Genomic DNA, 21,208 nt, shown 5'->3' with positions numbered 1-21,208 from the left:
CGACCTATATAAGTGATTCTATTGTGCGCATCGTGCTTTGGACGTTTCCCAGCCAAGGCCCAAAAGCAGACACTAGCGAACACTTCCACTTTCGCTTTTCATTGTGTGTGGAAAAAGAAAATAAAGGAAAGGCAACCAAAATGTTTGCTTATCTCTGTGCCTACACATTTTTATGTGTGTTGTGCTTTGTTTCTGGGCCCTGCTGATGGGTGTCGGGGCTTAAGGATTCGCTCTTGGATTTTTTGGATAGTCATCAGCATGCAGAGCCACATGGCCCCTCCTCCTTCTCCTCCTCCTCTAATCTTCTTCAAGTTCAGCGAAAGCGAAAACATGGAGGAGGGTCACCATAAAAATGAAAATCGTTCTACGGTTGAAAGTTTGTCGTTTACCCGCAGAGGCAGCGAATTATGCCAGATTGGTTTTTATTTAAATTAGTTTTAGATTCCTTCGGGTGAAGCGAAGTCTCCAATGTTCGCTGAAGTGTTAAAACAGAGGATACAGAAATTGATTTTCGGCCCGAGATTGAGAACTTGAGGCGGCTTCCTTTGCCTTTATGGCCAACTCAGCTGTCCCCGAACCCCAAACGAGTTCCACAGAAGTTTAGCCCCAGACTCGAATAAATAAACAATATGGTTGGCTTTGGCTTTGGCTTTGGGGGCAGGGGAATCCGATTTCAGTGTCTCGTATCAATGACAAATTGCACATGATTTTTACTGTCTAGCAAGCAAATGTTTTCATACGCTGACTGCTGTCGAAAACTCTTTGGGTGTTCCATTACTCTTTGCTTATTCTTTTTTATTGTCCCTCCAAGTGTCAGAGCACCCCTTTTCAAGAGAGTCAAGTAATAATGACAGTTTATTAAATGCCAATTCGGATCCACATCAGATAGCCCATGGAAAGTTTGGCAAACAGCAAATAACACACATCTCTTGATTGTCGGACAAACTTTTTTCGTTAACCTTTTCGGCTGACCCGGAGTCCGGAGTCTCTTTCTCATCAGCATAATCCCATGGGATCCGAGGGGGGACCGACCAGCACACACAACTTTCCCAAGCCAATTCAAAACAACATCCACGCCCAACCACTCAAAGATAACTTTGGTAAACATCTCCGGCTGGAGAAACATCTCCCTCAAAGTCGTTGTATCATTTATCACCGCTTGCACACCAAAAATATCATTTACATGGCAAAGGCTGTGAAAACGGAAAAGTGAAATGAATTATGTTGGAGGTGATGAAGTTATCATGGGGCTATCAACGCCACAGAGGCGGAAACCGTTCAAGTTGTCAATGAGATTGATTATTCAAAAGGCGGAAAGGCGCCAAGCATTTCCTCAGGTGACAATTAATATTAAATGCATTTTCCAAATCATTGCCAAGTGGCGAGGTATGTTTATTGACTCTAAAATGGGGGAACATTTGTTAAATTGAATTTAAGAACTTGAATTAAATTTCGAACAGAAAGTAAAACGAATAGATTGAATCTTAAAAGTATTTGTCTAGTCTAAGCAGTGTTCAAAATTAACCCTTGTAACCAGGCAATAAATGCGCTATCAAAACTAGATCAAGTTCGTCAAACTTTATCTCTTCTTTAAATGGGTTTCTATCCATAACCGCAAACGAACTTTATCAAAAACAATCTAGAATCACAGTTGCCAAAGAAAACATTTCTTTGCTAGTTCTGCTCTAGTCTGGAACTTGTTAATAACCAATTTCTAAGCAAAGCTTTTGAGTTGTCTGCGATTCGCCATCGTTCTGCTCTATCATATCTATTTTCGCTTTGTCATTCCGTGGCATTCCAATAAACAGTTTTAACGCTTTTTGTTCTTTTCTTTCGCCACCGAATGATTGTTATTATGCTGACCCATTTTGCTCGCTATATATACTTAGTGTGATTTTCAATTACCAAATTACTGACCCCAAAAACGATTACTAAACATGCTCAAACAATATTCCATAACTACTCTGTGCCAACCGCAAGGCGATTGCTTTATCAGCAAAAAGTCAAATGGAGCAACATAAAGAACAGTTAGAAGCGAGGAAAGGAAATATATTGACTTGGAAATGGAATTCGGTTCGTATGCGTATCGGTATCAATAGAGGTGGCCTAGTCAAGTGTACGGGGGTCTGTGCTTGCCTAAGATAGCCTATCTATAAGAACCAAAAGAGCCAACCCCCTCTAAATACCAATCCCCTTGGGCTTTCCGATTTTGATTCCGGGCAATACAAAGAAATCGCTGTCGATTAATTTCGATTCCCTCATATTTATTTTTTCCACCAAATTATGAGCTCATCAATGGCTTGGACAGGTTGACGCTAACGATTTGAATACTTAGCTTTATTTGTAGGACTTATCAGCGAAATCTAATGCACAGGAAAAAAATGTAGGATAAAAAACAATTCATTTAAACAAAATAAGTATAATGACTATTATTTTATTGACTGTAAAAAAAATATGTTTTCTATAAGTTGAATTTAACAGCCATTTGTTTTGAACTAGAAAAAGTCAATAATATTTTCATATTATACATTAACTTTTTTTTTTGGTCTGCTTTCAATTCTCCAAACCTTTATTTTATTTTGCAATTTGTTGAGGCAGTCAGTTGTTGTTGACTCTTCGCTGAGTCAGTTCCTTAACGTTCTGTTCTTTCCGCTGCCTTTGTTGCTGTTCGACTTTTATCATTTTGATGTCATCGAGCGGGTTCTTGTGCTCATAAAAAATCGTCTTACGGTGTTTACTTCTTATGAAACCTTTTTCTTTCTTCACTCTTAAATCCCCATTCTTGTTGTTTGGCTCAAGTTAGTTGAGGCGTCAGCTGGTCGCACCATAATTTTAATTAAAAATCGCTTAAAATCCTTTGGAAATTGTTTATTAAAAAGAAGAGCAAGATTAAGATGCATAGATAAAGTGGGCGAGGGGTTTGGGAGGTGACTGAGTGTCAACACGTGCCAAATTGTTTGTGTGTGTGTTTTGTATCTGGGAAAAGTTTGAAAAACTTTAGGAAGAACAAATTGAAAGCGTCGAAAGTTGCAGCGGGCTGAAGTATCTGCAAGATAGCAAAAAAAGTTTAAGTTTTATGCGCATGCAGTTGGCTTTTTATCTGGTTTTTCTTGTTGCGTGACATTTTGCCGTATTAGCATAAACAAATAGATACAAATTCCATAATTGCTCAAAGGTGGACGTTCAATTGTAACATGTTTTAGTCCTTATTCCTCTGCCGTCTCTTTCGCTCTGCCTGCCATTTGGGTGTGTCACCAGGGCGTATGATGAATTTGACGCACGTGCATGTCACACGTCAGTGTGGTGGTTGTCGTACGGCTTGTTGTAGCTGCTGTAGGTATGCTTTTGTTATCCTGTCAGGATTCGCTGATGGCGTTGTCAGCATGATGCACGTACCCTGGGCTTCCTATTTCACATCCTTACAATTAAACGGCAAATTTAGTTTGTCATTGTGCTTGGCAACGCGATGAGAGCCAACTTCCGGCCAGCGGAACCAGAAATTAGCTGATATTGGTTGAATTAGCTACCTTATCGATATGATGCCCAAAGTTGGTTAAACAGTCTTGGATTTCAAGGAGTAATGATAATAAAAATGTATGTCAGAGCCAATATAAATTGTATTATTTTATTGAACTTATTTTATTATTTTCAAAATTTTGAACAAAGTTCAATTTGAACAGTCTTGGGTTTAAAGTAGTAATTATAATAAAAATGTATGTCAGAGCCAATATAAATTGTATTATTTTATTAAACCTATTTTATTATTTTCAAAATTTCTTCTATTTACATTTTTAAATGTTAAAGGGTGTTCAGGGTGTGGAATAGCTTTACAGTGCCTTCCAACCGATTCCCACTTGTGTATTTTTATGTAGCACTTCCCGTTGCTTGTTCGTGCATATTTCAATCAAATTTGTTGTTGCTGCTGTTGTTATGCCTGCGGCTTACACAGACAAATGCAGGAATTATCATACGCACCGTTGACCCAAATTTTTTAAACCAAACCAAAAAAACACCCTTGAATCAGCAAGACACAAAGACGAGCCCACATGGCGAGGCAGAGTCATTCCAAAATAATATATTTGGCAGCACGTGCGGAGTAGAGAGCGAGAGAGAGGGCATGACGGCAGCTAAAAGAGACAGGGATAGAGGCTAGAGGGTTGCCATTCATTATGCTTAGTTTTTGGGGCGCGGTTTTGTCCCCTCGAATTGGGTCAGCCCCTCCAAGAGACCCCCAACAATATATGCAGTTTATATATTGTATAAAATATAGTCTGGCATAATGGCATGGCATTTTGCAGCGAGTTAGTTTCATATTCTCATCCAAGTTGGCCCTCGAGGGCCAGCACACTGATTCGCATTCTCTGTCTTTGCTCATTAGAAGACAAAGCGCGACTTTCACTCAGCCCTGCCACTTTAGCCTGCTTTTAGGCGCTTCGGCTAATTATGAGGAAAAATTCGTCCAACATCTGCAATGCCCCCCTTTTTCCTGGCGAAAGTGTTGGCAAGTGAACTCAGTTTCGGTGTGGATGCATTTTATTTACGACAAAGTGAGCTTGCCGCCAGCTGTGTGCCACAAGATTTGATGGGGCATCCAAGGGGTATTCGGTATTGTCTTTTTGGCAGAGGGGAGAGATTAATTTATAAGCTTTTGTGAGGAAGTTCACTTAACAAGAAAGGGGTTAGGAACTGGGGTTTTTTTCTAAACTGCATTGTCTTGGTCTTTATTAAAGTTGGAGTTTTGGGGGTAGAAATGTAGAAGACAAGTGCAGAAAACGAATTAAATCATTTAAATTCGGTTTCTCGATTTTTAAATTAAATTTCAAATTAAATTAGTGCCTGGACTTTATTAAAAAATTGAATATTTATTTACAAATTCAAAATAAACATTTTCCCAATATAACATTTATTTTCCCTATCAACATCATCAACTTCCCCCAATCCACATTCCATTAATATCTAGTCAGAGATCTGCCTATCAGGCCATAGACCCTATCGAAAGTTGATCACTTGAGCAGCCAAATGCCTTGTCTTCTTGTCTTGTCTTGCCTTGTTTAATTTCTGGCCAGCAGCTAACAAAGACTAGATTTTGACAGCTCTTTCTCTCCGTTGGCCATAAAAGGCAGCCCAATGAGCCTTACATAATCCCGCTGGCCGTTGAGCATTTCTCGCACATGGCGCTGCTGCCCCATTGTTTGTCTGTCATTATTAATCCAATTAGTAGTTGTATTATAGAATGTTGGGCGGCGAGGGGGAAAAGTCGCGGGTTGCACAACCCAGAAACGTGCCCCAAAGGAAATTGGGTCGCAATGTGGCACGAGACCGCGAGCGGCGAGAATCGAAACCACTTGCAGCCACAGTTGCCAAGGGAAGGGGAACAGCATGTCAGGGGTAAGCGGCTTACCATCAGCTACTTAGCAACCGGCATTGTTTCAACGGCTATGCTAATGATGTTCGATGGTGACATAAGCGGCCAACGTGCATCCACTGCGGCGAGATGCGGTGGGAAAAGGTCAAGTTCAGTCAGCGCGAACTGGTTGCATCAGAGACAAAGTCTTGATGTTCTAGTATAAAGCAGCTGGGAAAAGTAAAACATGAAAAATATTTTTGAAATTTAATGGGAACTACTTTAAGAATACGATTATATGGTAGTTTTAATGAAAGTTCTCTCACTTATTATGTTGCAATATAGAAAAGTAGTTTCTTCTGACACTTTAGAGCTTTGAAAATAAATCAATAAACATACTTAACTTCCACAGCTAAAATTTTTTATAAATAAATATTATTTTTAAGTGGATTTTATAAGTCGAATAACATGTATTATATTATTAATATTTTTTTCAGTGCACTTATATATCCTATTAAATGTTTATTAATTCCGCAGCAACCTAGAATTTTCCCCACTTTATTCTAATTACCAAAGTGGGATTTTCTTTATGTTTTTATTATACTCTCGAAGTAATTCAACGTGAATTAAAACCACACAATTGCACTCGTTGACGTCTGTTTCTGTTGTTTATTTATAGTTTAATTATTTGCTTGTTCGACTGTATTTAGACAAGTGTTCTTCTATTTATAATGAGTTTTTATGAGGTTAATACGAACATTTAATTTGCTGATTGTTGAAGCACTATGTATTTTTATCGGTTCGTCGAGTGAACGTGCTGTTTATGATATTTATGGAGATGTGGGGAGTTTGTAATTATTCTGGGGATTTTTAATTTCTTCTTTTTCGTTGTTCAGTAACAAAAAGTTGCGATAAGCAAGCTCTCTTGAGAAAAGGCTCTTAATTTTATCAGCTCTAGGGAGCCTCCAAATATTTGATATGGGTTTTTTGGGAATTTTAATAAACTCATAATAAAAACCATTTTTTCAAATGAACGCTGATTATTTTGAAGTCATGTGTGTTTTATCGGTGTTTGGTTTATCAATTTTCAACATGTGTGCTTCCAAGTGAGATGTACTCATTCTGTTCAACATCTTAAACAAAAAGCCACCAACTGGCATGAACCGATAGCCCAATATTTACATACTTACCATTCTCAACGGGCACACAAATGAAGATTTAACCATCATTTTTGAGACCTCAAATGTTATTTTAACCTTTGACACTTGCGTTTGAAACCTAAGCTGATTTACCTTGCAGCTTAGACCTAAAAAAACATTGAAGACAGCCCTCATGACTAATCGCCTCAGAAATATGACCGCATGTATGGGGAAATATTAATCATCAAGAGAAAAACTAGCGGAGAAGGAACAGAAATAAGGAGAAGATGGAAGATAGCACATAGAGAATTACAATTGCGGTTGGTAATCACGATGGATAGGATGAAATTCCTGCACACAAAAGTGCTTCTACATGAGGCATTGGCATTGATTGAAGCACACTCATCCCAGGCACACACTCAATCCAATGCGTCTCCGGGCTTTATTTGCATAAGTTGTTGAACTTTAGATAAACGTTCATGCCAGTCGGTGTCGAGTGTCAAACTATCGTTGAGGTTCAATGGGTGAAAAGTGCCACAAAGCGAGAGTTTTAATTTAGCCTCGCCTCGAGCTTCTTTCTCTCATTCGATGGAGTTATTTCTTCGGTTAGATCCATTTTGATTTGCATAAATTGCCGCTGGGTCTGCGGGCTGTTCAAACTACCACAACTTTTCCCACCTGGCAAAACTTTGACTCAAATTGCTTCGACCTGCGGCTTGGAGCACACAACTCAATCCCTCAAAAGCGCCACGAACAAAAAATAAACGTAAATATCAACAGAAATTTGTGCATTTCAACTGTGAACGTGACATTCATGAGAAAATGTCCAATGAACACAAATTTCTACAGAAATATGAATAAAATTGATAAATGAAAGAGCCATTTTGTGTGAGTCAGTTGTACACACTTTTCGTTATATTTTCCCTAATGTTTTCGTCTATACTTTTCGTTATATTTTCCCTAATGTTTTCGTCTATACCTTGCTTTTGATGGTAGATATTCTGAATTTTAGGTAGTTTCAATGAATTCTGGGGAATTTTCTTAGGGCATTACCTAACTTATTTTTGTAATAAATGGTACGTAAACATAGTGTAATTCTAAACTTATAAATAATACAATTTTATTTACATCAAAAATGCTACAAAACAATATTCATATTCTAAATTCAAAATTCATGTGAGAACAGAATAAATATATATTTCAAAAGGACTTAAAAAATTAATCCAAATATCTACGAAATGTTAATTACACAAGGTTATTCATTAAAATTTCGCAGAAATTAAAATACCTTAAAATATTTGTAAAGCCTCTCATTTGACCTTTCTTGGGGTCTCCGTCAGTGTATTTATTTTTCGACTCTAATCAGCCAGCAATCTTCTCGTGCTTTTTTGTTTTTACATTTCTGTCAACATTTTCGAGGCTGTTAGTGTCTTCCACCGCCCAGCCGCCACCCAACTGCTGATAAGCAGCGAAGCAGCGATGAAAGCGGAACACAAACTCAAACGACATTATCATAATTGCTTATGCTTCATTACATATTTGCCGGCGAGTACATAGCGGTCATACAGATAGGCTTAAAGCAAAAATACTCCGTGCTCTCCTAGCAACCCGAAAACCTAACCAAACACGGTAGTCGAACCCGCTTTTGTCGACTCAGCTCGACCAAAAAAAAAAACAAAAACCTATAATCATTGAATAAACAAGCTGATAAAACAAAAGCCACATAAATAAGCGCAAATATTTGAGACTGGCAACGAGAGCAGACATTCATGTGCCCACATAAAAGCGCAGATAAAGATAGAGATAGCCAAAAGGCAACTCGAAAGAAACTAATAGACGAAACACAGAAAAATCCTTTTTCTTAGTCAATATTTTGGACTCAACTTCAAAAAAATTAAAGTAAAAACTGTGAATAAATACTACAAAAATAAAAATATCTTAACTAACAATATATTTTGAACTTATGATTTTTCGAACCACGTTTTTTTCTCTGTAAGAATCGGATTTGGAAGCCAAATCGGACTCTTACTCAAACTCCGATTTAGAGTCGGATGCAGACCTGGTCTTATAAGACTTTAGTAGCCGCTTTAGTCGGTCGGACTAACGGTTACAGCCCGCCCCAAAAAAGGGCATGGTCTCCACGGAGATGGAGCAGCAACCCATCCGCATCTAAAAATCATCGCCATGTGTGTCCACTTTTTTCTACTCTTCTGTTATATTTTTTTCTCTCCCTGGCCCCGTGACTTGGCGATTTTATTTTCGCTCCATTTGTGGCCATAAATATTCAGTCAAGTGTCATCGTTGTGGCATGTCTAGTGGAGTTTAAAATGAAATAGATGCAGGCAACTCTGGTGGATATACAAAAGAAAAAAAAAAACGCCAAGCATATGAGAAGGCTTAAAACGAGTTAAGTCACTTCTGTGGTCGCGACCAAGTGGCCTTCTCCAACTGCTACGCCTCCCGGGGTCCGGTTCTCTGGTCCTCCAAGCTCCAAGCCCCAAGCCCGCGATTCCCCGCACCCCGCTTTAACCGCTCCCGGACTTCCAACTGCCTGCCAATTGTGGCAGCGGTAAAGATTTCGTTCGTTGTTGTGTGTGACCGCAGCTGAGACCCGCAGGAGGTGTACAGAGAACAAAATAAGTTCTAAAAGTTATTAAAACTTTAATTACTAATGTATGTATATCTGTATATAAATTAAAATTCTAAATTCAAAATGGTTTTATTGAGATTTTTATGATCCCTTAAATATTTTAAAAGTATTAAAATTAATCACATTATTATGATTTATGATAAATATTATTTTAGGACGGTATAGAAATATTTTTTGCAGATATTTCTACTAAAAGTCTACGAAAATTGGTTTCAAATTTAAATGGAAAAGGTTTCTAATCAATTTGGTCAATTTTTTTTTCTGTGCATCAAAAAAATGAAAAAATGGCGTTGGAGAACCAACACAGATGGGTCAGATGGTGGATGGTTGGGGAGAAGAGTAAATGTGGTCGCTGTAGCGGGTGTTAGGGCAAAGTTATGGCGTTGGCAAAAGCATTCCAAGAGAGCTTAGCAAAAAAGTGAAAAAACAGGCAGCGTGGGAGGTTCAATGAAGTTATCATCGCTGGAGATGAATAAATTTCGCCAAGTGTTGGCATAACCTGCCAAAAGGATGTAGATTATCGTCGATAAACACGAGGGATAGTTGAACCCGTATGCCACGGTGAGATAAATTAAGTTTAGACTGGGTTAGTTGAGGAGATTTTGGGAGCAGATTAGTAGGGCTTGGAGCTAAAATTTAAAGCTTCAAATAATTATGACCCTCTTCTATCTTAGAGTAATTATATATTGCTTAAATATAATATGCTCTTTAAGTTTGCAATACAATTGTAAAGTTTATGTTATAGAAAGTTAAAGTTAGAAAGTTCTAGTAATCGCTATATTACTTAGACCAATCAAATACTTCTTTATTGCAACTCCTTCAACAGCCCTCGTTGCAAAGTAGAAGCACTCACGGAAGTGCAATGCATGTAAAAGTCATGAATATGATGAAGTATTCAAACCAGCTACTGAAAACGCTCTTACGCACACTTGCTCCTTAACTCCTTGGCACAGGAAGCTGCCAGGATTAACTGGCCACTTGAACACGATTAAGAGTGAAAGGGATAGAGGATTGCAGATATATGCGTGAGATGGCCAGAAGTGAGTTATTGAGATGCAGGCGGAACATTTTGAGATTGCTAATCATTGAACACTTATCGGGCAATGAACGTCAGTCGCGCTCAGTTAGATAGAACCATCTCTGCCTCTGGCCCTCTCTTTCTGCCACTCTAGCCCCTCTCTTTCTGCCAATCTACGCCTCTCCTTCTGCCACTCTAAACCTCTCTCTTTCTATCAGCTCAATCACTCGCACGTGCTTGCGGGTTAAAGCTGTTGTTCACGCTCAATTTGCATACATTTCATTTAGCCGGTGAACATTGCTCTCCATCCATCTCTTTCGACCACTCTATACCTCTCTCTTTCCCTAAATTATTGCCTGCATTATATATTTGTTTCTTTTCGGTTTGCTGGATTGCTCAAAGTGCACGGCCAGGTCACGTTTTTGATATTTCATTCAATCAAAACAAATTGCTCTGGTCCAGAGCCCATAGTCCACCGCTCTTAAATAAATAAAAGTATACCACAACAATATAAAAAAAATCCCCGACCAAACCCAGCGGCAAAATCTTTTTGCGGTTAACTTATTTCAGCGCTCAGGTCGTTAGGCAAACGACCGTAAAAAATGCCCAGATCGTAAAATAGAAATTAGATTAAACATCATAAAAATGCTAGTCCCAAGTCACTTAGATCCTACCCCAAAAAAAATGAGACGGCGTAGGCGTGGCCCGAAGGAGTTTAAAAATTGCCAATTCTGGGCAGGCACTTTACTAATTGACAATTTCCAAGTGGAAAAGAAAAACTTTTTCAACGCTCTTTTGTCGTTTTCCTTCTGTAATAACCCAAAGTCAGTCATTTCGACTGAGCCATTAAAAAATTAATTGGCTGCCTTCCCTTCGGGCGTAACACGCCCCATACATCGCACTAATGCCGCTTTTAGCCAAGTTAAATGTTTCCCACCCAGAATAAACGCCCCAGAAGAACAAGCCAAATAACGCACAACAGCAAAAAAGGGCTTGTCGTCGTCGTGGTTAAAAACAAACGAGTAAAATGCTTGGAAAACCTGAGAAAAACTAGCTCAAGAAAATGGAAGGGAAAGGAAAAAAAATTCTTGGAATTAAAAAAATACTCTTACAAAAAGTAAATAGTACAATTCATTTATTTATTATCAATTGATTGCCTAAAATATAAATTACTTCCTTTTTTTAATCTTTCCAATCTTCAATATAAGTTGATATGATTGTAATACTACAAATTGCTTATTATTATATTTCGGGGATTTAAAATGTTTCATAAAACAACCTTACCTTAAAATAGGAATTTAATTAGGTTCAATCTGACTAATTTAGTTCGCCAACTAACTTATGATTAATATCTGACAATATTTCCTTCCTTATTGCAAACTTCCTGTGAAGTCGTGGAACACCCTTTTTGCCCTAGGGCACTTGAGAAAACGTTTAATCTTGCCACAAACTTCTAATTTTTATTGCATCGCTTTGTCATTGGGTTTTTGTTTTTATTTTTTCAACAGTTTGTTTTTGTTCCGTCAGTTGTTTTGTTCGAGTGGTTCGCCAATTGCTTGGCTGACCTTTTGTAGGAACCTCTCCAATTATGAGGTTTTGGAGTGAGTATCTCTCTCACTCAATTTGGCGCAATTTGTGTTTTGTTTTTGCCAAATTCGTTTCATTGTTTATTGTTTACTGTTTACGCGGCGTGGGCTGACCAAACTGACGCAAGCGTTCGATATTTTGGGTATACTAAGTTTACAGAATATAGCCAACAATATGTGACGCAGATTGCGAGCGGATAAGATAAGATTCTGTAAATAATTCCGACTTCCGTTGCCGGCCGACCTTCCGGAACCTGAACAATTGATAGCAATTAGTGCGGCAAGTGAATCACTCTAGAATTCCTAATTGATAAGTCAAAAGGTTCTGATTAAGCTCAGACATGAGTTATTGGTTGGGGTAAAAAGAGAGCATTGCTCTTTATAAAGTCGTCGGGACCTCACTTTTCTCACATCAGTTGAAGGCATTTTTATGCACTTCATTTATAAATGACAAGCCTTCATCCCGTTTTTCCTCTCCGCCAGAAAAAAGCGCAAGGGCAAACTGGGGGAATGAAGGCAGGAGCTGGTTGTGGAGGCCCGGACAACCCTTAATCGTATACAGTCCGTAGGTCCTCCTGTCCGTCCTGCCACTCCATCCAGACAGTGTGCAAAATTTTAATGAGTTGGAAATTTAATACCCAGAGAAGATTGCAATGCGACGGAGGGGGCTTTCGACTGCGGTAGGTCAGCCCACCGAAGCGCAAACGATTCAATTTTGCTCCCAGTGAACTCTTAAATTTTCCATGAATTTAATTGAAATTTAAAAAACGAGCGAAAAAGTCAGACTAAATCACCTTGAACTTGTCTAGCGAATGTCGTCATTTGATTTGAGTTTGTGGGCCTGGAAAATATACTAAGCAACTGAGTTGATTTCAACTTAAAAGCTGTTGTTGCTTCCGCTTTTTTCTCGCACAATGCGCAATTTCTCTCAGATAAAACTTCTCAGCCCAGTCGCAGTTTATATTTATGCCTATTTTTACGGAATTCGCCAAGCAAATTTTGATTAATATTTGTATTCTTTTGCTCTTCTCTTTGCAGTTCTTTCTTCGACTTCTTCATCGACCGGAAACGTAAGTTCCCAAATAAAAATAATTTGACATGTTGTGCTTAACCCAATTCCGCCTTCGAGCAATTTAAACTTGAAAGCTGAAGTTTTATTGCGTAATTTTATGTGCGACTCATTTTCATTATCGCTGCGATTTCAAGTCACATGATCTTAAATTCCGTTTACGGCTCTAATAATAATTAGCCGGCAACGAGTTGGAAACTCGTTAAAAATCCTCAAATGAGTGTTACTCCATCTCCCTCTAGCCCTATCTCTGTTAATAGCCCCATCCCGCTCTGTGGGGGTTCTAATTGTAGTTTAACTCTCTGAAATAATTTACGATGCTTAAAAGTTTTTGTAGCTCTTTGTTTTGGCTTCATGGTGGTTTTTGCTGCTAAAACACTTTTAGATTTGTCTTATACCTGGCGGTCGAAAAATTCTCAGAATTTTTAAATTGCATATTGAGTAGCAGATTCTTTTCAAAACCCAAGAAGGGGGACAGACTGATTTATGGTTTGATTTAAAAATTGTGAGAAAAAGTTTAAAGGAAATGGCTAAAAAAACAATAGCGGGGATATATAGGTAAATATTTGCACTATCAAACGTGTTGGGCTCTAGAATGAATGTATTAATCATATCACATAATATATATTGTTATTAATGAGACAATTTAATAAAAGAGGTAAATAAAACCGCTTTGATCGGTTTGAGATTACCAAAGCAAATTAAGCTGATATTGTCATTGCCATTTCATTTCCATATGGTGTCACCTTCATACCACTAAAAATACTGTTTATTCCTTGTCAATATTTTTATTTTTTGCGCTGCTTTCCACTGATTGCACATGCAATTCTCTGTTCTCTCTCGTAATGCAGGTATATTACAAAAAACACTTTATGCAATCGCATTGGCGTGTCAATCCTAAGTTGCTTATACAATTGAAAGATGGAAGATACACTCGTTCTCACTCGTTATCCAACTGTATCCGAGAAATACTTACTCACATTGTGCCATCTATCTATAGATATATTTAAAAACACAATAATAATTTGCAAGTAACTGTAAATGAGTTGAGTTGAGTCAAGTTTAGAGTCACGTGGCATGGATCGGCGGAGGAGGTTGGGTTCTAAGGCGGTTTCTGTCTGGTTCTTTGGAACTTGATCGCGCATCCGAAAGGCACACATGTGACCTCCAGCTGGATAGCTCTGGGTTCTTGATGGTGGGAAACAAAACTTTGCATTGATATGGGAATTTCTTATTATTATAATGATCATGATGACGTTATTTTTGTTGGCCGCCAAGTTGCATAGTTAGGTTTTTCGTTTTTCTGCTATTTTTGTTTATCTTACTATTTAAGGCTTTGTTGATTTTCCCCTTTCCCTATTCCACGGCATGACATCATTCAGCCGAAATGCAGTAAACTTCCTTTTGTTATTCTCTACAATTTAATTTATTTATTTTACGCTTTACGAGCTTTTTATTTGACTCATCATTTATTAAATTTTGCGCTTTGGGAATGAGCAAGATTAATTAAGCGTTTAATCTTTGATTTATGGAGCACCAATGTATTTATTTTGGGTGGTCGCTTTTAGCCAGCGGCGTTGTAATCATAGAAGGGTTATTATTTAAACACAACGTTTATTCTGAATTTGTGTTTGCTTAAAATTATAAACAAAAGCCAACGATTTAGCAAATATAAACATTGTATAAATTTGTGTCTGTTTTTTGCGAAAACCAATTTATTCAAGCTTAATATGGCAGTCAGACAGGCCCAAAATTGAATTATACGACGCGTGTCTGTGCAGAGACCACAAGCATTCGTACAATTTAAGCTTATTTATTGGGTATGATGGTAGTCCCGTGTGATGGTATACGTTATAATTTTTTAATAAAGAATAAAAACACAATAAGAAAGAAAAACATATATTTAAAGTTGTAGGAAATTTTCTGAAATTAGGAGAAAAGCTAAATAGTTTTTTGTGTCTCAATGAATACCAGTTTTGTTAATCAGATAAATTAAGTATAATTAAGGGTTTTTAAAGGGTGTGCAATTCTTCGCGCACTTCCCATTTTTTCCGATTTAAAAAGTAATGCAACATTCATTTTTCAGATACCCACCGACAGGTGCAATCCATATCCATAGCCCAGTGCTGCTTTAGTTTAGTCTGGTTTTTGTTGGACTTTTGTAAAGCTTGCCGCAAAAATGCGTTTAGGCCGCCTCAATGCAATAAGGCTGTAGTCTTTTTTTCGCAAAAAAAAAACACAGTTGCGTAGCTGGCTAAGCCCACAAACCAGCGATGAACAGATATCGAAAATTGGGTTAAGCAACCTGTACTGGCCAGGTGTCTCTGTGCCTCCGTTGGTGTATCTGTCACCAGATCCACTTCCACTATTTTTCTGTTTTTCGCTTTTTGCTCAATGAAAATGAAAGCAGGCCTCGGTAATCAAGAATACAAGTGGGTCGAAGATTTTCGCCGGAGCGTGAAAGTGAAAAGTGTGGAAAAGCTGACCGAATGCTGATGACTACACTTACTTTTGGGCCCTAGTGGCCCCATCTCATTACGACTAATTTGTTTATTTTGCTTTGCTGTAAGGTTAGGTGTCAACGTGGGAGAATCGCAAGATGCTTTGAGAAAGTGTGTATACAGAGAAAAAATTAATGTTAGGGGGATAGCCGATGGCCATATAATATTTCTTTTACCTGCAATATATTAACAAAAATAATTATGTTTGTATAATTTGTTAAAAATATAAAATTAGTTTTATTTGATAAAACTTTCATCTAGTGGATTAATGCTGCCATTTTTATTGAAAAAAGTTTTACATTTTATTTATGGGATGTTAATTAATTGAAATATATTCAAGTTATATTTTTATGTTGCTAATAAACTTAAATTTATATTATTATTTTATTACCTGGCAATTAATAACGAATTGATGACCAATGCTGCCGATTTAATTTCTCCGTGTGTCATATTGGCTTTCCATGTTTGTTTTTCCCCACAAGGATCGACCAGCTCATTTGCATGACAAGCTGTCGGAAGCCGGTGCTCAATTCACGCAACATGCCCCAAAACACGATTGGATTATTCGTGTGCATATATGTCGGTATATATGTTTGCCTAGGCATCGAGAGACAAATCACTTTTACCTGTTTACGTCTGTCGTCTGCCACTTGGGTTACATATCATCCGCAGATATTGGGTCTATAAGTGGTGGTCACTTTGGGCGGTGTCCCATGTTTTTTCTGGCTTTCTACCCCAACCAGTTTTTTGGATTTTCTGTACGTGTCTTTATTTTTTTTTTATTTGGTAAATTTATTCGCAATAATCATTTAGAGTTTATACAAATTGCATGAACAAGGCGAAAGTCGTCCACTTGAATGGGCCTTATATATACCCATATCTATATCTATGATCGCTTCTATGCACATTTCTGTGTAAAGGCGTTGTCCCAACTTTGGTCGACTGGAACCTTAATTAAAGCCAAGATTTGCTGCTGCGGCACGATTTTCTTTTGAAATTGTTCAGGCCGGCGACTATCATTAGGTTTGGCCTATACCATAATTGTTGGCAGATTATGGACGAAATGCGTTGGCTGGTAATATCAAGCCCAATTTAAATTACCTGAAATTACAGCACAGAAAGCGAAAATTATTTTTATTCATGGCTTTGTGTCACTTTTTAAATGTTACAAGTATTTTTATGAATTTTTAGCTTTGAGCAGTCAAGATTATTTTTCATTACTTAGTAGCTTAGTTCGAAACAGAAGTTTGAGGCTCAATAAAAACTTTAGAATGACCGGGAATTGTTGACAATAAAAAAGTTCTACAAAGGAAGCAATATTGACATAATTTCCTTCTTGTAAATACTAAAAAGTTATTAGTTAAAGCTTTTTAAAAGCAGAATGACAGCAAAGCTCTTTCCAAATATTAAAGGTGCATACTCCTCGGTTTTTTTAAATCAACCTTTTATTAATCATAGTTTTTCAAATCGATTTTTTTACCATTTTTTTTAGGGCAAAGTCAAAGTGTAATAAACGACAGTTGCCATGGCAGCAAACGCAAATAACCAGCGACTGATGGGGAGTCTATTGTTTAAGCGTTGTCAATATGAAAAACGCATAAATCTTGTCTGTGGTTTGGGGAGGAAAATGGGAAGGCCTTCAAAAATGTATTCGCATTCGCTCTACTTATTTGCATAGATTGGGAGTTGATGTGGCCAAATAAATTTCGGTGTTCCATATTCAGGGCATGTCACGTGATTTGATGAAAGTCAAACTCAATTTTGCTGCTTTTGTCACGAAATTTATATTTCCCCTACACATATATCATGGCAACATCAATAAAATTCGGGCTTGGCTGGTCTTTGGCGTTGGCAAGTAAATTGAAACTTTTTGTGTTATCCCCAAATGTTCTTTCTTATCATCGAGTTATTTGATTGGAATGCGGTTTGATTGGTTTCTTCTTCTGATAAATCTCCAGCAAGAGTTTTTAATTATTTTTCGGAGAGTGTTGGCCAAAAAGGAAAGGAATGTTTCCTGCCGCTTTTGAGTTATGCGATGCCTCTCCGCGAAAAAAATGGAAACTTGTTTTAGGCCTTGCGAACAGGAAACACGCGTCTGAAATCAGGTTTTCTTCGATGATAATGATTTTTTGGCGTGGCAGGTGAACGAGAACTTGTTCTCCTGTTCACACAGGCCCGCTAAAAGGAAAGTTCAACTTTTATCGGAAATAAAAATGATTTTTACATACGCAAAATTAATGTTAATTCGGCATTTGCAAAACAAACATTTGGCGACCTTAGTAAAATGTGATTTCGCAGTCTGAAATTCGACTCACGTTTCGGGGCTTTGGGGCCCTTGAACACCAGTCCATTTAATGTCTATATAATCCGAAACCCCCAAGACGAAAACAAGTGCGGGCATGACATTTAAAATTTGACCAACACTTTTCAATTGTTCCCATGAATTGCATGCTAATTAGGAATTGGCGGAATGATTGATGGATGGCTGTTTGGATTGACACGGGGAGCTTAAGCGACTTACAAACATTTGGCCAACATACTATATACTATACAGTTAAGTTCACACCCACCCAGACAATTGGTCTTGGAGGTGTTTTCCAATGGTCGGCAAAATGTTTTTGGCATTCGGCAGTTTTTTTGAGTTTCGCTTTCAACAATTTGAAGGTCTAGCTGAAGAAGCAGAAAAATTTAAGTTAATTGTACTTGGATGGGCCATTGTGCGACTTGCATTGTCTGATTTTGAAGCATTTCTTATATTGTGTTATAATTTTTTATGTTAGTTTTATTGTCGGTGACAGGGGAGGCCACACAATGAGATCTTCTTTTAATTTTATGGAGGCGTGCAAAAGAAAGTTATTTTTGGGCCAAGCCAAAGGCGTAGCCTTGGCTGTGATTAAGAGGGACCTTTCTTAATTCGATTAGTAATTAATTCAATTAATTAAAGCAGACGCTGAAAATTCCGTGCTATATTAACTATTCAAAAGTTACAAAATCAAACCAATTATATTTAGCATTTTAGCTGTATTACCTTTTATTACAAAAAATCATTAAATTAATTATTCATATAATACAACTTTTTTCTTTATTATTATCTTATTATTTTGCAAGACACGACTCCACCCTTTCTTCAAACTGAGTATAATTTTACCCCCCGACGTGGGTGTAGCTAATTGTTTGTGGTTTCTTTTACAAAATTTAAATAAACTCAAACGCATAGCGTGAATAATTGGACAGAGACAACAAGTCAAAGAAAGAGTCAGCTGGCGAAAAAATAGGTGTCCGAGTCCATAAAACATAATGTTTGGACTTGACTTTCACTCTTCTCCGAACATTGATCTCTCTGTCTCTCCCAAAAGTCGGTGGTGGTAAAACTCAGAAGGTAAAACCGCAAAGATCACAGTGACCGCTGCCTATGGAATTTCACTTTTGTTTTCGATCCAAACACAAAAAATTTGATTTTGATGGCTTTGATTAACATAGATTTCGTTCGAGACTTTAATTTGGTCATCAATCAGTCAATCAATCGCACACAATCGTCATCATCATTGTCAAACAAAATTGGTTTCCGTTTCGTGTTTTATTTTTATGAGTTTTTTGAATCCTCGTCAGCGGCAATTAGTGGCAAATTTGTAACCAGTTTTTAGTGCAGATGGCTAAAAGTGGGAGTAAATACTATTGCATGCCATTCATCCAAGCAGACACTTTTCGGCTTCCGAACTTTTTGGCCAAAACTTCTTTCGCTCATCGTGCAAACTCCCCTCCACACAGCCAAGGCGATGTTAATTTTACATGTTGCAACATTTGACGTTGGCTTGCCTTTTGATTGTCTCTCTTAACTTGGCTTCCAAACTCATTACAATAGCAATGGCTGCACAAATGTGAACAGTCAGCTCCCAGACGAACTCGCCTCCTACCCTCCAAGTAATGGCAAAACTTCATTGCTTCGTTGTTGTTTTCAGTGATGGTAAAAGATATAATTTATTTTTACCTAGTTAAGGTACCTCCGATATACATATCTGGGTAAAAGCTGTTTTTTTCATGAACAAAACACTTTTCGGAGACAGAGGCTAATATTTCACATCTGTTTTCTGTGAATCATTCTTGTTACGAATATAGACATAAATTTTAAAATATTTATCGACAGATGTCTTTTTTTATTTAAATTAAAGGATCTCAGTTTTGGATTAATATATTAGATAAATTAGATCGAATCTTATTTGTTTTATGTGTATATTTTATATACCCAAACTCTTCTCATCACTGACTCCTTTCGTTTCGCCGTTTGTTGCATTCAGCGCGTTGACAACAAATGGCACTAAATTTTTGCCATTGCATAATAAACTCTCGACGCTGCCACTGATGATGCTGCCATGCTGTTGCAGCCGAAGGGTTCACTGTAGCTGGTGCGGGGACTCACTGTAGTTCAGCTGAATTGGGCAACATCAGAGACAATAACTTTTCTTATGATGCCATTTTTCACGTGGAAAACTTGAGCCGTCTGCTGTGAGAAATTGCGGTGAATGGGGGTGAGGAAAAAGCGAGAGTAAATAGGAGTAACGGGGAGGTAAATTGTTAAGGGAGTTGAGGGAATATTTTGGGGTAAAGCTGAGTGCGCTTCCTTTTTGGATTGCTTTATTGATTTGTAAGAACGGATTTGGCCATGGATAAATTGGATTTTTCAATTGATTTAATCGTTTGAAAATGTCTTAAAATAAACGAGAAAACAAAGCGACGTTGTTTGCATATGACTTTACCACCTGAATACAATTTATTTTGAGTCCTGTTACCTAATCCTGTTATTTTATTTTACTTTAATGAAATATAAAAAATGTTTTGACTTCAATTTAAAATTTTTAGTATTATTTACAAGTTATTTTGTGCTGTCTTTACTAGAAGCTAACACAATATTTTATTACTTTACAAAAGCTTAAATCCCTTTACGTCTGCCGTCATTTATCTACCGATTAAGTTAACTATTCCTCAGCTTTAAGTTTGCAAACTTCTATAATAAACATGGCTGACAAATATATTTAACGCAACTTCCAAGTTTTCGCTTGTGACCGCAGAAACTACAATCACAGCACCGTCCTCGCCCCACCACCCTCATTCCAATATACATCACTGCACTTGAACACAAGCCAAGTTGAAGTTTTTGCTGGAGGAACAAGTAAATTCCGCAAGAATGTTGGGGAGCGTATCACCAAGTTAACATTGTGCTTGGCTTGTAAATGGGCCGAAACGGAACATGTCGTATATTAACCGAACTAACGATATACGCATCTACTTCTACAGCTTCCTGGCAAAGTACAGTCAAACTTCTGCGATTGAAAAACCAAACACAGTTTTTAAAATAAAAAACAAATTATTTTTTTTGAAAGTACTCTGATTTTTGGAATTGTCTTGAATAAATAGATATTTTCAAAGCTGTACTAACGATTGAAATAATATTCTACATATTTCATGCTCACACCATTATAAACAAATAGTTTGCTTACACTAAGCCAGATTTACATCATTAACCTGCTTTATTTGTTCCCAATATTCATAGAGACATTTATTCTTACATTTGCTGTTATGGATTAAATACTTTTCGGAGGATAGAAGCTCGACTGTACTTGAATCAGTTCTGCCTCCCACTCCGGAACTGTGGTTGTGTAAGAACTGGAAGAAGATGGAAGCGGTTGTATGTGGGCGTGGGCGAGAGTACTTCAAGTTAACCTCTAATTGCCATTGCCCCAAGTGCACCAAGCGGCAAGGCAATATGCTGCTCATTTTTTGAGCCCCTCTGTTGGCCAACCAACCGACCGCACTGTGTCCCTTTCCACAGGCTAATCAAATGTTACATGCAACGTTGGAGCAGTTTTTATTGTACTTTGCCGCCGGGCAGCAACAGTAACGGCG

The 21,208-nt window shown here is 37.7% G+C and overlaps 1 protein-coding gene across 1 annotated transcript in view; it reads left to right on the top strand.

Annotated features, from left to right (window-relative positions):
- Positions 1–21,208, top strand: part of MESR3 (misexpression suppressor of ras 3) — a 41,718-nt gene that overhangs the window by 2,533 nt on the left and 17,977 nt on the right. The window contains exon 2 of the mRNA XM_017160155.3: positions 12,776–12,807. The gene's annotated coding sequence lies outside the window, so the exon portion shown is untranslated. The remainder of the gene's footprint in view (positions 1–12,775; positions 12,808–21,208) is intronic.

The sequence above is a fragment of the Drosophila takahashii genome, chromosome 2L (assembly GCF_030179915.1).
Source record: "Drosophila takahashii strain IR98-3 E-12201 chromosome 2L, DtakHiC1v2, whole genome shotgun sequence".
Classification (NCBI taxonomy): Eukaryota; Metazoa; Arthropoda; class Insecta; order Diptera; family Drosophilidae; genus Drosophila; species Drosophila takahashii.
Note: the sequence above shows the minus strand (reverse complement) of the source record. Positions and strands in the feature narration are given on the sequence as shown.